We start from the raw sequence: 18,299 nt of genomic DNA on the forward strand, positions 1-18,299 counted from the left end.
AAGATTTCATAATTGTAGGTCATTTTCGTTCCATGTGGCAAGCCCCAATCTTTTTGCTGTTGTTTTACACCCTGATCTAGACTTTGCCAGAGAAGTGCAGCTTTCCGCCGCACTCCTCTGGGCTTTCGCTCCATTCTTACGGGGAAACTGACATGCCCTTAAGACAGTCAGTACCGGGAGACTTTGTTTCCCTTAGTTCTTTCCTAATGCTGCAGCTTTTGAGCAACATGAAACAAGAGTACACTGCAACTTACATTACCGCGCTCTTGGGTCTCTAGTCATTCCAATGGCCCTAGAAACTCTTGCTGGACTTATTATGAAATGTGCAAGTGTGTCACGGACGGGACTGGTGGCCGCTATCGTTTCTTTGTGTTTTGAAGCCCTTTTTGCCATGTTAACCGCACTTCCCGCGTTTGGCCCAGATGGGTGGCCTGGCCTCCAAAATAGCCATGCCACGAGGTTCTTTGTCCTGTCCGCTGACCGTCTTGCCCCTTCACCTTCCCCCAGGTCGAGCCGACCCAGGGCAGTCCTTATTTGGTCATGCACTTTCCCGCGAAACAACGCTTTCACAGGCTTCTGCATGCCTTGTGTGTGCCTCCAGGATGTGGGCTGGGATGTCTGTTCCCAATACACATCCTGGGTGCCAGAGAGTCTATAGTGTCCTGAATGCCTGGGACCACCATGGTCCGTGATAGGTCCACGTATGGTGTGAGTGTTTGTGAGCGGATCTCCCATTGGGCCCTCTCCGTTTTGGCGCGAAGGGAACTCTGGATAAGAGGAGGCTGAAAACCCCACTACCATGTCGATCTCCTGAGTTCTCACGAACAAAGGATAAGGAGCCAAGTATCCTGCAACTAAGAAGCTGAGTCGAAGAACCGCTGGTGACCCGCTGAAGGTTTGGCACCCTGCACTGCTGTCGTCCTGCGAGACCACTCGGCCTCTGATCGAACGAGAAGGTCTGCAAAGGCGCTTCGACCCTTTAGAATAGTGAGAACAACTATTCTCGGCATCTTCACCAAATCCTGTACGTAAAACTTCGGAAGCGTCCCTGGGCCATCCAGTGGACTGACCAGCCTACACAGGAACCTTAATCTGTCACCGCCGTCTGGCTTATTGCTAATCCCGTGTCCTCGGCACTCTCACACGATTCATACACTTGGCGTTCCCAGGTCTGAAATGAGACGTGTGCTTTGGGACCGGAATACACGCGGTTGCCGAGTAGCCTAGCTGTGGTAACAATCTGTGCGTGTTTGCTGCATTTGGGACACCCTCGACCCTGACTCCTGCTGTCGCAGAATCTACACGGCGTCGAGACATCCTGCTGATCGCATCTGAACTTGCCAGTACCGAAATGGAACCGGAGAAGCCTGGGTCTGCCTGCATCGGGGACCGGTGAGTAGTCAATACCCTAACCGGTCGCCCTCCCGCAGGAGCCTGTGGCTTTCCATCGCTGTCGTAAACAGCAACCCTTTTCCGCACTCGTGCCCTGCTTCTGCCCACAAGTGGAGGCCACGCTTGAGTAGCGGCGAACTGTTCATCATCGTTTTTTTCACCTCTCTGAACTGCCTGATTTCCCTGAAGAGACTCCCCTTTGCCCGTTGGCACCCGCGTGTGCAGGTACTTTTGAGCACGAGGCTCCACTCTTCGTAGGGCTCGTACTTCCTTCTAGTTAGGTGGCCTCTGACGTCGAACTGGGTCTAACGATTACTTGCACTGCCTGTTTTCCTCCCCATCTAGGTGGTCTGCATATTTCGTGCTTCTAATTCCTTAGACCCCTTGGTCTTGTATAAATATTGTATTGCTTGTGATGTGTTGGTTTATTGGAGTTTTACCGTGATTCTTTACTATGGTCGATGTTACAAAGGCTTTGTAATAAATGTGTCTTTATTTTTAATATGACACCTGTCTGGAGTAATTTGTAAGCGTCCTTGCTTTGTGTGCTCATTGCGGGCTTTCAGTCACCCTCACCCCTCTTGAGACATAATCTTGACCGCCGCCATCGCTACCCTGATTGGTCTGGCTTGTACAGAGGTTACCCTGTTCCAAGAAAAGAAACTAGGCTGGCCTTCTGAACCTCTGCCCCTCCAGGACAGAGTTCAGAAATCCATCTTAACAGGGACATTTCCTAATATTCCAGGAAAGTAGACAAAACATTATTACAGACACATTTCAGGGCTCAGACATTTTAGGGCTCAGCCTGGTATTGTACTCGTTCAAGGGTGTCATGGAGTGCGGTCTTGTGGTTCCTGCGGTTCGGACAAGTTCGATGCAAACTGCTCCGACGCTTCAGGAGATGTAAAAAAGATCGTAGAGCCATTATGTTGCACCCGAGGCATGGTGGGAAATAGCATTGCATACTTGACTCCCTTCTTGAGCAGGGCAGTTTTTGCCACTTGAAATGTTCTCTGCTGGTCCTGTACCCCAGTACTAAAGTCAGGAAACAGTCTGATAGTGGAGGAACTCCAGCGCAGCATGCCCCTTTCTCTGGCAGTACGGAGAATAACATCACGATCTCTATAGTTGAAAATTCTGGCTATGATCGGATGTTCCGGGGCTTCCAGTGGAGGCCGACTGGCCAATGACCTATCAGCCCTCTCAACCATAAACATCGGTGTGAGCGAGGGGTTACCCAGGACTTCCACAAGCAGCGTTTCCACAAACCTCTCCATGTTGTCAATGGCTGTGGACTCCGGCACCCCGAGTATATGGACGTTGTTACGCCTAGATCTCCCCTCCAAATCCTCAGTCTTGGCCTGGATCTTCTTGACAGCCTGTTGTATTTCCGCCATTACTCGCTGAAGAGTAACCACTTTATCCTTGCTCTCCCCGATCTGCTGCTCTGCCTCAGACATGCGACCACACAGTTTTTCTATTTGCACTGCTGATGCGTCCACTTTGCACAATAGGGCATTCATTTTGGCACCAGGCTGTCTGTACTACTCTTCAGAGCCAATAGCATTTGGTTCAGGGTGGCCACATCCAGCTGTACTTGAGACGAGCCAGCCGAGGCCGCAGGTGCCGCTAGGACCTGTTCACCATGTGGTTCGATATTTCATTCTACATTTTCCCAACAATTCCTTCACCACCCCCTTGAGACTAATTGGGCCCGATTTTGAGTGACTAGGGTTGTGGGAATACCTTCCATGGAGAAAAATTCATCCAGAAAGTGAATTGTTTCCGAGTAGTGATTTCTTTCACAAATTTAAGCACTGGCTAGTTTGAGTAATAATCAAGTACTACCATCCCAAAGCACTTTCACATGCAAGGATGTGAAGTGCGCCAATAAAGTCTGGAGATTTTTTGCCTGAACAATTTGTAAAGACAATTCTACCATTAGATGATTTTTACAATGTGGGTAGATGATATCAACAGATCTGACTGTGGTGATACTGATGTATCAGTTATTTGTGATTTTTGATGATAATTGAGTGAGATATATTCCCATGTATTTGTCGCTAATGTTTGGATGCTAGTGCTTTAAAGATTACAATGTCATAAAAATGCATGTTAAAATAACTAATTAGCAGAAGGATGTTTGTGTGCATGTATCTCTATTTGTGTTTGGAGATAAATAAGAACATTCAGTTTCAAATGAGGTTAGTCACTTCCTTTTTGTCCCCTATTCACTTTACATCATCAGTCTTAAGCGGCATCGTCAGGTGCAGACTCTCGTTTATTGCTGACTCAGTGGTCCTGAACAACCCTTTGGAGCACTCAATGGTTCTTGCTAGACATATGGCTCTGTCCAATGATGTTTCAGCATCTTCCCACAAATATTCTCTGATGTATGGGTTACTTGTGTGGACCACCAATTGGCTTCTGATTATTTTGTCTTGAAACTGTCCACATTTACATGATACCGCTAGCATCCATCAATAGAAAGTCTGCTATTTAATTATACATTTCGCTGCAGATCGTTCGTCCATTCTTACCACAAGTTCATCACATGCATTTTAGAGCTTGTCTGCCTTCTTGTGAACTGGGAGGTAAGTCCCTGAATACTTGTTGTCTCTCCGAACCCAAACAATGTTTAAGTATGCTCCCTTTCTGCTTGCAGTAAACCTAGTACCATCAATGACGTATATTATAGGGAGGCGGTCGCCCTTGAAGTTTGGTATTGCACATGTTTTGTATGTAAATTGTGAGGTATGAGTGTTATTTGTGCAACATAGTGCTTAATAAGCCAGCATGTCTGGGTTCAGAGCACTGTACATTATGCAATCTTTCTTTGCATTGCCCTTCCCCGATTCACCAATCTCAAAAAGCTCATGGCACATTGTCCCTTATCTGTGACACCATCCCACAGTAGCAACAGTATTGTGAATGGCATAATATATAAATATATATATATATATATATATATATATATATATATATATATATATATATATATATATATATATATATATATATATATTGTGTTGTGGCAATAGAAAAGCCCTTAATAGCTACAGTTCCAAAGCTAGTGTTTTAGGATGGTTACCATGCACCCATTTCCCTTTCAAATTACTTGCATTCTTTCCCTCCCCCAGCATCTGCCCCCACTCCCAGTATTCCTGTACCCCTAAACCCCCTGGCCTCTTCCTAAATCCAAACCCAGACACTATGTGCAGTCCCTGGGCTGTATTCCCCACCGGTCCTGTAGACTTCTACACATTTCTCTGCATTTTGTAATGTGATTTCGATATGGTTGTGGAGGAGTGAATGGACTGTGGTAATGGGCATATCTCTACGTGGTGCCGCAGAGTGCAACATATATATTTTTAATGAAAAACCTTTGTTAAAGGGACACTATGGTTACAATTAAAACATTAAAACAAAAAAAACAGAAATTCGCCAGTTATGGTAAGCTAAGCAACCATAACTAGCGCCACCACCGTTCGCTGCTAAGACTAACACCCAGGACATGAAAGATGACATCACAAATGTCATTGATGACATCACTAATGACATTACATATCTGGGGCACTTGTTCTTGTTTACTGACATGATTAGGCTAGTTTTTTGTTTTTGCTGACAGTGAAAATTTTCAAAATGTAAAAGGTGCTATATATCTACACGTTAACATTTTTATATGTTCTTAAAGGTTCTTAAAGTACTTTCCTTAGAGTTTAATCTGAGCTCATAGTGTACATACACGGGCCAATAGGCACGCCTCAAACACACAATTTGTGTACATGATGATTAGCTCTAATGTTATTGTCATTTTTTTGTGCTGTTGTATCTTGCTTCCTTACTTTAGTTTCCCTGTATGTGCCTCTAATTTGTATGAATTGTGTATTTGTATATGTATCTTTTCTACTAACACAAGCGTGCGGTAAATTATCAATTGTTACCCATTTATTCCATGTTTATCATTACTCAAAACTCTTGTAAGGTAGCATTTATTATTTTACTTTTGGAAATTACCAGATTAAAAATATTGTACTTCTATGGTGCATGCTGCAACAATTGCCTAAATGTATGTATAATTAGGTTCCTATACTAACAACACTAGAATATAATGATTTGTTTACTTGAGAACATTATTTAATACATTAAGTAGTACTTCTCCCAAACACCCCTAACAAGGTGTTACCAACATTATAAACTCAACCCTTTATAGGGATTGTTTATCAAAATTAATGTAATATGTGATGTCATCAATGACATTTGTGATGTCATCTTTCATGCCCTGTGTGTTAGTCTTAGCAGTGCACGGTGGTGGCGGCACAAGTTGTGCTTGCTTAATTTACCATAACTGGTGAATTTCCGAGTGTTTTCAGTTTTACTTGTAACCATAACATCCCTTTAAGAAAGTGTTTTCATTGAATTTCATAAGTTTTTATTGGTGCAACTTAACCATAATGTCCCTTCAACACATTTTTTTCAGTGAATTTCATAGGTTTTTATTAGGGCAACTTAACCGTAACGTCCCTTTAACAACATTTTTTCAGTGAATTTCATGGGTTTTTACCTGTGCACGCTTATTTCCTACAACTTACTAATATCATACTTACCCCAATATAGAAAAATGTGTGTCCAATTTACAAAGTTATGCCTTAAAACTCTGTCATTTACCACCTTGTAGCATAATCTGACACTTCTATACACTTTTTGCAATTTTTCCACTGTTTTTGTGTTCGTCGATGTTCGCGAATGTCTGACGTCATCGCAGACTTTTCAGACAGTGTCAAGTGACCACGCGCTTGTGCACGTATTGATGACATGCCCGCAAACGTATCCGGATTTCGCGAACCGGTCCTGCTTTGCGAACAGTTCGGAACTGCATATCCAGCTGATCTAGGAACTTTGAAGCTCTAAATGTGTCCTTGGACAGCTCCTTCACCTATTCTTACTCAGTGGGCCTCATTACGAGTTTGGAGGTAGTCATGTCGTTTTTACCGGCATGGCTACCCCCAAACTCGGGTCCGGGTCCCGAAAAAAATGGGAATTACCGGGCCATTCCAACCTTTGCAGGCCCAGTAATTCCCATTTGCAGGACCCGGAACGTCCCCATGCCCATTTGAGTCCCCATAGGGCTCAATGGGAATGGAGAGGATGGTAACAACGGTCCCGTTAACAACGGGTCCGTTGCTGCCATCCTGTTCTGCTAGCGGGTGCCGCTCTGCACGTCTGGTCTGACCAGGGGTACAGAGCGGCCCCGCGAGCAGAACTCTGAATGTTGCGGCGAGGTAACAACGATGCCGATAGCACTACCAGCGCCGCTGTTGCCTTACCACAACACACATAATGAGGACCATTATCCATTAACAATCTAGCACATAGCACCTACTTGGACTAATATTAGCAAAACTGCTATTCATCTTAAAAATGGCATCAGCTATTGCCATCCCTCCTCCCCAAGAGCCACCACCTCCACCACCAGCTGGTGGACCTAAACAACAAAAAAAGCGCAGTACTTCAAAAGATAATGAAGAGGACCAAGAAGATGAGGTAAAGGAAGTGCCTACCTCTATCACCCACAGAGAATCCTGGGTGTGGCAGTTCTTTACCACTGTTGTACCAAAGGCTAAAGCTACCAAAGTGAAATGCACTGTTGTACTCAGTCGCAGACTGCCTGGACAGTACTCCTACGGGACCACTTCCATGCACCGCCACATCAAATCCAACCAGCGCAATGCTTTCAGAAAGGTTGTTCCTTTCTTAGTAAGTATTAGGCTGTCTTCCTCCACCTCAACCAATAATGTAACCACCCAGCCTACTTCTGTGGGAACCAAAATCCCACTGCTACCTTGCAAGCAATAAAAGAGGGTATCCATATCTTTGTATTGCAACAGTACTCTGCATATACCGCAACACACCACTCTTCAGGGGGGAGCAATTTCACAGTGCTTTTGAAGCTGTAATCAAGGAGCATGAGAAACACTGCCCCCTACGTTAGATGTAACACACAGGCAACATCTTCCGCTGTTCACCTGCCCCTCCATATTTGTGGTTTGTGCCCCTTCCCTCATTTCCCTCCCCACCTTACTTTCTGACCTCTACTGCAAAAAAGAAAAGAAAAGTAAAAAAACACCAAAAAAAAAGGTTGCTTTATGAACCACCTTTCACAGTTAAAAAATAGAAATAAAAGAAATAATCTTATAGACAACATCTATTTTACATTTCTCAGTAAAGTCGATAAACTCAATAAAATTCTCCAACATATCCATTAGCATTTTGTGTTATGCTAATGGGAATAATGGACAATTGTATACTAGAGAAAAATATAAAAGTACACAAACAATTGTCTCTCCCAAATACTTTTCTCTAGCATACAATAAGGACCATGATCGATGGACCTTTATAACTATCCGCAGTCTCCACAGTCCCCTTTCCAGGCCATGGATCATTAAAAGACCCGGATGGCACATGCACACCATCACACAGAGACGCCTTTCTACCTTTTTTATTTTATATTTGTAACACTCCCTCAATACCTGCTTTCAAACATCACACATCCATCCACCAATCACTACCAAAAACTGTACATATAACCCTATGAACATACTAAGTTTCCTCACACAAACTGCCACTTAACAATCGTCTAAAAATCTTTTGCATCTGTATTTCTCTTACTTATACAAAAACAATGTACACAGTACTCCTATAAATGCACATATGGATTGTGCAATGAGAGAAGTGCATAAATCAAAGGGGCAGTGTGGATGGGCAAATGCATCTTAACCGTAACATCCCTTTAACAATGTTTTTTCTGTCAGTTGAATGTTTTATCAGTGAAAATGTTTCATGGTGTTACATCATTGTATATAAGTTATTAATAATTCATCTTTTCATATATATGAAAGAACTATAAACCTCCTTTAAAAAACATGTTGTGCACCACATACTTATGTCTGTCGTTATCAGCAGCGCATGCTGGAGATGCAAATCATCATTCAATTGCCTAGGGCATAAGGCTCCACCATGACCCCAGCCGAACCAAACCATCCCTATTATTCACTGAACCTACCCTGCATCCTACCTCAGTGTCTACTATACCCTAATAATGTAACCAATGGCCAGTGCTCATGGCTTGCAGCCATGGCCAGTCTCCAAATCCATGGGGCATGGGCTTCGGCCATGCCACATTCCACAATAAGCAAATTAGAGTACACATTTGCATTTGCCGAGGGCCAGGCCCACTACCCAGACACCAAATGCACATCACTAGATATTCTACTTACATTCTTATACTTTGAAAAAATAAAACACAAGACATATTTCCAAAAACAAGTTTTCAGGTCCTTGCTAATGCTCGTCGCGCAAGTTTGTTGTAATCTAGTCCACCACTTCAGGCTGTAACTGCAAGCAGAATATTTTTTCCCATTCAAACCTACCGCTTCGGCCATGTTGCATGCCCCAATAAGCAAATTACAGTACACATTTCTCCTTGCTGACGGCCAGGCTCATTGTCTAGACACCAATGTTATATCGCTGTGTTGGGTACTTACATTTTCACACTTTCAAAAAAAAAAAAAACAAAGGACATATTTGCAAAACCATGCTTTCAAGTTCTTGCTGACCCTCCTCGTGCATATTTGCAGCCATCCCATCCAGCACTTCAACCTGTACCCACGAGCAGATTGTTTTGCCCCAATCAAACCTATCCAGATTTCAAAAAAATGTTACCACACAGCTGGTCCCTCGTGGTCATTGCCAGTCATGGCCATGGCCAGTCGTAGGATTGTCCGAGTCATTTGGCCATGACTCGGACAATCAGGCCACTGCCCATGCCCAAAGGCTATGTATACCTCAGTCATCAAAATTTTATCACTCATTTTTGTAGCTACATTATTACACTTTTCAAAAAATAAAACACAGACTCATTTGTAAACCATGCTTTCCGGTCCTTTCCAATGCTCCTTGCACGCGTTTGCTGCAAATCTGTCCAGGTTTTATTTTTTGAAAAGTGGGTTGCACAGAACTTCCTTCGGCTGAAAAGTGTCAAAATGTACATACATAAAATAGTCATGTAACTTAGCCCCCACTCAACAAAATCCATTCAGAATTTGCACAAACATTCAAGGTTGGGAGAAGAGGGAAAACACTGAATTTGCCAGCAACTCTGACAGAGATCATGCACTGATCAGCAGGATAAATGAAATTCAGCCTCATCTTCTCCTTAAGCGGAAACCGGTGGTGGATTACACATGTTAGATTTGACAGCTTGCAGTTGAGGGGAAACACAGTAAAGTGGCATGGGTAAAAGATGCAACTAGATGTCCATCATGTGGAGCAGCCAGGGAGGATTTGAAGCATTTTCTATTGTTTGTCCAGAGTATAATGATGTTAGAAGGTCCACTATTTTGCCGATTCTCAAGGAGTCCAATTAGTTCTTTTACAAATCTGCTGTGTTATTTCTTGGGCAGCGGTTTCAGTTTTGACGGCATGGGCATTGTTGTCCTTTATGAGAAGAGCGATGCATCAGAGAAAGGGGATTCTGGCTCAACAGTGAAGATGTCTTTTATGGTATTAGGTTTGCATTAAGTTGTTTGTATTTGAGATTTGTGTCATACTACTTTTTATGTGAAAACAGTGTTTTAAGATTGATGTTTGATAATTGTGATGAATTGATTTTTTTATCTGTGTCTGTTTAAAGGATGTTTTGTTTTATCTGAATAAACATACATTCATTCATTCAAATCTGTCTTGTGTTTTACTTTTTCCAAAGTATCCAAATTTAAGTACACAAAACATAGTGATATGGTGCATGGACAGTGGGTCTGGCCCTCGACAAAGACAAATGCCTCCTCTGATTTACTTATTGGGGCATGTGGCATGGTTAAGCCCTAGGTTTAAATGGGACAAAAAAAATCTGCTTGCAGCTGCAGCTCTGAGTGCTGGATGGGATTGTAGCAAACTTGTGCGTGGTGAATCAGCAAGGACGTGAAAGCATGCTTTTGCAAATCAGTCCTGTGTTTTACTTATTTGAAAGTGCCAACAAGTAGGTACAAAAAATAGTGATATAACTTTGCTGCCTGGGCAGTGGGCCTGGCCCTCGGCAAGGACAAATGTCTACTCTGATTTAAATATTGGGGAATGTGGCATGGTGAAGCACATGCCCCATGGATTGTGGAGACTAGCCATGCAAGCCATGATCACTAGCCATTGGTCATATTATAAGGCTATAGTGGACACTGAACTAGGATGCAAGGTAGGTGCAGTGAATAACAGGGGTGGTTTGGTGGGGTTGGGGTCATGGTCGAGTCTCATGCGTGGGGCAATTCACATGACTTGCATCCCCAGCATGCGCTGCTGATAACAACACACATCAGTATGCGTTGCAATTTTTTTTTGTTACACAAGGTTTTACAGTTCCTTCATATATGTTAAAAGAGGAATTATTAATAACTCACATACAGTGATATAACATGAAACAGTTTCACTCATAAAAACCTATGAAATTCATAGAAAAAACATTAACGGGACATTATGGTTAAGTTGCACTAATAAAAACCATTGAAATTCAGTGGGCCTCATCACGATTTGGGCAGTAGCCCTTAAATGCAGCGGTAACGATATTACCGCCGCACTTACGGGTCTGGCCAATCACGAGTCTGGCAGCATTTGCCATCAGCTCTAAGCTGGGGGTAAATGCACCAACTTAACGAACATTTTTGGGATACCCATTACCGCCAAAGCCTTGATCCGGTGCTAATAGCGGCAGACCGGGTGGCCATAACGATATTAGCCTGGTCGGTTTCCCGGTGGTAACACCACCGGGATACCGCCCAACTCGTGATGAGGCCCTGTGAAAAAACTTTGTTAAAGGGACGTTATGGTTACAAGTAAAACTGAAAACCCCCAGAAATTCGCCAGTTATGGTAAGTTAAGCAACCATATCTCGCCGGGCACTGCTAATACTAACAATATAGCAGTACCTCTGACATTTAAGGCTATGCAAGAAGTGATCAATCTGGGAGAGGGAGGTAAATGTGTTTGAGGTCTACATCATGTGAAAAGGAACAAGGGCCATACACAGGGGTGTTGCTAGGTCTGGAAAAGATCTGGGGCTATGCTAATGTCGGGACGGTCAGGACTCAGGGCTACCTAGCCTTTTTGTTGTAGCCCCTGACCCTGAACTTCCACCCGGGGCTACAACCAAAAGACCTTGGGCTATATCCCTCCGATCCCCGCCTAACAACGCCTCTGGCCATACACAATAGGTGTGAGTAATAAATCTAGAAAAACCTCCGTGAGAAGCTTACATATGGCACTTGGGGCAGGGCCTATGGTCATGTAAATTCAGTGTCCAGAAACTCCATTTTGAATTTGGTCCAACACAGTCATCTGCCAACGATCATGAAAAAGTTAGATCCAGTATAAGAGAATGTAGGCCTGAGGTAGTTAGTAGGTTTCTTTCCACATGACATGGAGCTGCGCTGAATTACTGGAGTTCTGGCAGAGAGTGAACAGATTTGTTAAGCATAACGTGGAGCTGTCTTGTAAACCATGCCCCAAGTTGTGCCTACTGGGATTGATTCTGAGGAAGAAAACATTTAAAAAGTACAAAGTACATGAGGTTTGGTGGTTTGCATCCATACTGGCCGAGAGAAGGATAGTCCTGTCAAGAGATGGGCGTTCATAGGCCTTTAGGATAAGAGAGTTGAGTTAATCTCAAGCAAATTGCAAGAGCGCTGTAAATGTAATTAGTACCCGGCGGTGCACGGGATACACTAACGTGATTGGCTCGTTTCCGAGTCAAACCACGTAACAATCCTGTGGACGCACGTACGTGCCTGCGTTTGTTCCTGGCGGGGGGAGTGGCAGCCCCTTAGCCAATGAGGAGGCTCGAAACGGGGCAATCCCCGCTCCGAGCCTCCCCAAGGATGGAGGCTGCCTTCGTCCCCTACCGGGGACTCAGGTAAGTTTTTTTTTTCCTCCACCCCTTTCCCCTGCAAACTATCGCCTCCCCGCCCTCCCAACCCCACTTACCTTCTTTTTCTCAGGAGCGAACGCGCTGGGAACACTTTTGTTCCGAGCACGTCTGCTCCCGATGGCTGCCATGGAAAGGGAAAATGGACTAGGTTTTCCCTTTCCCAGTGGCCATTTTATTTGACTTTTTTTTTCTTCATTTTTTTCAGCGTTTCTGAACAGAAAAAAATTCCATTAGTACCCCGGTCTAACGGGCCGGGGTACTAATGGCTAAAAGACCCTCGACGGCGGGACAATAACGCCCATGGTAATGCCCTTGGGGCCTCGTTAAGTGACTAGGGCCCCCGGGGGCATTACCTGGGGCGGTATTGGCCTGTCGCCTCGGGTCTTACTGCCACATTAGAACATGAAGATTGTTATTGACCTCCTCTCAGCCAATCAGAATGTTTAGAGTACAGTCAATAACTACTGGTGTTGACTGCATTCTTAACATTCTGTCCTTAAAAGCAGAAAGTTAAACAATACAATTTCCAGGCAAGATTTCTTTCAACAAAACATTCCCTCTCTTGGAAGACCTTTTTTTGCTGCAACAACGCACACGATTGGGAAAGCTAAAATACGGGGAAATGCTTTCACTTTCTTACAGAGAAACCCTTTATTCATACATGACACCTAAAGACTGCTCATGTTAAACCCATTCCAAAATAACCCGGTTTGTAATTTAAATTATTACATTATGAAAACAAACTTATTGAAACACTACAAAATGAAAACACACTCAATTTACTGTTTGTCTATTAACTTTGATCACTATTAAAGCTACATTTTTACTTCGCTACGAAAAATCCAAAACATGTATTGCTATTATCACAATGTGCTAATAGCCGTTTAGATCTAGCGAGGTGTCTGTCATGTATTTATATGTTATACTTCTTAGTAGGCTGCAGCACACCTTGGAGAATGCTGTAGAAATAGAATGGAATAGCTGAGGGAGTTCAGATGGCGACAGCCTGTAGCTAGAGGAAGAAGTGTACTGCAGTCGGCTGCTGTCTACTAATAACGGAATCAACTTCAACATAACTGGCAGTGGTTTACCTTTATTTCATTGTCGAAGAGCTTGCCTGTTGCGCTGACTGCAGTGAGGACATAAAGCAGGTGAGGGAGCGATTCCCTGGAGGCGTGCAGCCGCCCCTTGGAGAGAAGTGCCTGTAGTGATAATTGCACTCCACGAAGCTTCGCCCATTTCTGTGTGGATCCGGTGCTGCTGGATTTCATGTGTCACAAGAGAAGTCCCTGTCCACTGGTCTACTCGTCTCGGCAACGGTGGACGCAGCGTTTTTCAATGAGCAGGCACAAGCCTGAGTTGTTTTAGCAACGATGCCGCTGCTTCTACAAGCCGTAGGTGACGGAGCAGGCCCCTCTGAATCGGACCTCATCCGAGCTTCGGTGACTACGGAGGACACTGCTACACGAAGCGGATTGCATTGACCGCTTTGGGGACTTGCATTGCTCCATTCTGGCATGGGCCTGAGATACGTGAGCATGGTAAGTGAAGAGGGATGCTAGAGTGGTGTCGTTCTATCTGACGTGCTCTGCGTCTCAAAGGAAGTTAACTGAAAAGTGGCATAGACATTCAAGGAAAGGATCATCCGATGCGTTGATGCATGCAGCTACCTTGGTTTTGAGTCGATGTTTTACATGACTATTAGTTTTGTCTCCTCTTCCTCGTCTCAGTCATTTCAAAGCAAATAAGGGAGACGAGAAAAGAGACATCTGCTTGCACATAGTACCCGCCTCAGTAACTGGTGTTGTCTACACACTTGTTGGATGGCGAATATACCGGGTCCAGCTTTGTTTTTTCCTCAGGCTGGGGAGCCGTTAGTAAGATGGAAGGATTGGATGTTGGACTACCTTACATTTGTAATTAGCTGTAAATGGGCCAAATTATTTGGTTGAGCAAAATAAGTTACTTTTCATTGTATGGACCATGGGGGCCAGGAAATACTGAATAGATTGTCTGAAACATTACCTGTGGATGGTGCAGGGCCGAGTGTTTTCGGAGCTAGCATAGCAAAACTGGACAAACTCTTTGAAGTGAAGGGGAATACGATTTTGGTCCAATATTGATTAGCCAGAAGGGAGTAGAAGAAAGGAGAAAGCATTGAAGAATTTCTGACAGCGCTCAGGCGTCTGGCAATCAAACGCTAGTTCAGTCATTGTCAGGAGGAGCATCTTAGGGACGAAATGATGATCAATTGTGCTGATGACAAGGTAAGAGAAGAATTGTAAAAAGAGAAAGACCTTAACCCAGATAGACATATTGAAATAGCAAAGCAGGTGCATTAAGGAATTAGGCAAAGAATCCTTCAAAAACAATGGACTGGGGAAACCAATCTAGTACGCAAGGATAAGAGCACTTCCAACAAGAATGTTGGGAAGAAAGAGGTTGATTGGATAATGAAAAACAGAGTTACTTGATAGAGAGGGAGAGGAGGTGGTCCTGGTCATCAGTTCCACTGAGAGTGGAATAATGGATGTCAAGTCAACCATCAAGTCAGGAGAGGTTACAGATGCGGCAGCACCCAACATATTGCAAAAGGCAAAGAATGTACAGCCACATATGTGGAGTGCAGACTGTGTGGGAGACAAGGTAATTTAGCGAAATGCTGCTGGCTGGCTGGCTCTCGTACTGGTTGTGTGAATGAAAACTTTGTGGATGATGACAATTCTGAAATCTAATGAGTGGAGTAAAAATCAAGAAACCAAAATCCATAATTCAAGTCACTGGTATAGGAGTTTAAATGCTGATTCACAGTGTGGCAGACTACATGTTAATTAGCAAGGAGACATGGGAGTCCAAACTCTTTCAGTGTGTGATGAGGGAAGTAAGGGTGAAAGCAAATGTGTATGGGCATTATCCCATCACGATTATAGCAGAAATGCAAGCTAAATTATCATTCAAGGGAAGGAATACAGTTATTCATGTGTTTGTGACCCTTGTTGGTGAGAATCTATCATGGACCAGTCAGGCAGAATTGGGGATCAAATTGGATCCCAAAGCGGAGGAAGAAGTGTACAAAGGAATTGATAAAGACATTTCGGAGGGCAAGGTATTAGAAGACAATGGGGTAGCCAAATAGGTTCTTAGTGTATTTGAAGAAAAGGTAGGAAGCCTTAAGGGGTTCATCCATAAGATTAAACTGCAGAAAGGGGCTATTACCACTGTGGCAAAGCTGATGTCAGTCCCCATGTCTTTCAGGAGAGAGGATGATGAGGAATTAGACAGGATGGTCAAGGAGGGTGTTATTGAACGCACAGATACATCAGAATAGGCCAGTGCTATTGTTGTGGTTTGGAAGAGCAATGGAGCATTCAGACCATATATTGACTTGAGGGTGGTCATTAAGAATATTGTGAAAGAAAGGTTTCCGCTACCTGCAGTTGACGAGAGTATTACAGAGCTGTCATGATCGAAAGTGTACTCTCTTTTAGATCTGAGGTTGGCTTATCACCAAATACATGTACATCCAGATTCGTATGATATCCTCACGTTCATTACGCATGTGGGAATGTTCTGATTCGTGAGAGTGCCATTTGGGTTAGTTTCGGCTGCCAGTGTATTCCAGAAGGTGATGAACAATATTCTTGGTGGTATGGATGGTGTCAAGTTTTATCAAGATGACATTCTTGTGTGAAGAGGTGACAAAAACTAAAATGATATTAGGCTCAGGATTGTGTTGGAGAGACTACGTGAGGCTGGGCTCACTTTAATGTTGGAAAAGTGCAGATTTGGCAAGTCAGCAGTTGACTTTCTGGGTCACAACTTATCGGGTAAAGGGGTATGACCCAAATTCAGTGCAGTTGAAGCTATTGCAGACATGAAGTCTCCCAAAAACCAGGCAGAAGTTGCTTCATTTTTAGCACTTATTGAATATTATGCCAAATTTGTTAACGGGTGGCCAAACAAGTCTGTTGCTCTGAGGAAAGTGAACAGGAATGGAGTCAAATTCGAGATGTCCAAAACATGTGAAGATGAGTTTAGCAGCACAAAACATTACATAGTTACATCTCCTGTACTTAAAGGTTTCAGAGAGGGATTGGGAACTGTGGTTTACACAGATGCATCCGAGTACTGGTTGGGTGCAGGTTTGATGCAGGAAAGTATTTTTGGTGAACACACCATATAATTTGCCCCAAGGATGTTAAAGGAAGTGGAGAGATGGTACCCCGTCATCGAACAGGAGGCGCTAGCGGTAATTTGAGCTATAATCATGTTTCGGGTACACCTCTATAGGAGGATGTTTGTAATTCGCTCTGACCATAAGCCATTGGTGGCGATTTTTAATAAAAAGGGGTTGCATGGTATATCAAGAAGAATGTCTAAGTGGATAACCAATCTGCAAGCATTAGAATTTGTTGTGGAACATGTTACTGGGAGAGAACACGTAGTTGCTGATACTCTGTCTAAGAATCATGTAGTGGAGGAGGAGGTTAATCAGTAAGTCAAACAAATCAAGGATAAATGGAGTGTTGAGGGAGAACTTGTGTGTAGAGGGCACATGGTTTTAGTACCACAAGGGTTGAGAGATATGGTCGTTGATTTAGGAAACAGAAGTCACATGAGCATTAGGAGGACAAAACCGTTAATTTGATTCGATTTTTGGTGGCCACACATGGATGATTTCATTGAGATGGTGGTTAAGGAATGTGAAGATTGTCGCAATAGTAACAAAAGTTTGGAGACCAGGGTGCCACCCATGGTTATTCCACAAGTCCTTAAGGTACCCTGCAGTACAGTTGCAATAGATTTTCTTGGTTCATTGAATTTTGCTGGCTCTAGAGGAAGTTACACTGAAATAGTAATGGATCTCTTATCCAAATGGTCAGAAGGGGGGTTGTCAGGGACAATGTTCCCTCTAATAATTTTTCTCTATGTGCAAACTGGTTGTCTGTTGTGTGCACATTATTTTCCATGTGCACCACTGACTAATGAGGTAAGCCACTTTGTGAGCTACCATTGCAGAAGAGAGTTTGGAAAGGAATTTCCTCTTCCCAGCCACTGCAATTATTTACAAATCTTACACTTTTTCCAAACACATAGGCTAAAATAAAATGTGATATCTGATTATAGAGAAAACCCATCAACCAGTCCAAGACTTCAACATCTGCCACAGTCCCTTGTAAACATACTTCTGTGCAGAGAAAAATGTATGCTTTATGCCACTGGAAAATCACTCATGTGTATTACAAAACACAAATATCTCTTGGCATAACTGATGTGACTGTCAAGAAATTCAGACAGAATACAACATTTGCTGATGGATTAATGGCTATTAAAAGCAATGTGCCAAAAAACAAACATGCTGATAGGAGTCCAAGTGCCACTTAAATGAAGAAATGCAAGGGCCAAGAGAACATGCTTTTAATAATTTGTGTAAGGATGATGATTGCATCAGAATAACTGCCCCTCAGAATATGAGGATCAAACATTCCGGTGCCTCTGCTTACTATCACATTATGTTCTCTTGCAGGTAGTGATAACACCAGCCTATGGATCCCTCTTCTATAATTATTTTTGATCAGTTATATAAGATGCAGGGAGCTGCTAGAGACGATACACACAGAACACAACATTATATTGAAAAGCCATCAGCAGCCTAGTAAGAAAAAGAAGGTGCTGTTGTCTAGACAGGTACTAGAATTTCCTATCCTTTAGCAAACAAGCAACACATTTTCTTCAGTGTACTGCCGAAATGTCTGTCTTGGTTTCTGAAATGTGCTGCTCTGTTCATCATCCGCAAGGAGTGATTACCTGTGCTCTCCCACCCATAGCCTACTAGTTGATAGAGCACTATAAAAAGTGAGGGATTGTAGCAGTAAACAGTCATTGGGATATTTGCAGACCCACAATACTTTGCAAGCAAGGCATATTTAATGCT

The 18,299-nt window shown here is 43.3% G+C and overlaps 1 protein-coding gene across 2 annotated transcripts in view; it reads right to left on the reverse strand.

The window, feature by feature from the left end:
- PAK5 (p21 (RAC1) activated kinase 5) overlaps positions 1-18,299 on the reverse strand; it is a 1,510,924-nt gene that overhangs the window by 425,483 nt on the left and 1,067,142 nt on the right. The window lies entirely within an intron of this gene.

Source organism: Ambystoma mexicanum, chromosome 4q (genome assembly GCF_040938575.1).
Source record: "Ambystoma mexicanum isolate Mex_15411 chromosome 4q, UKY_AmexF1_1, whole genome shotgun sequence".
Taxonomy (NCBI): Eukaryota; Metazoa; Chordata; class Amphibia; order Caudata; family Ambystomatidae; genus Ambystoma; species Ambystoma mexicanum.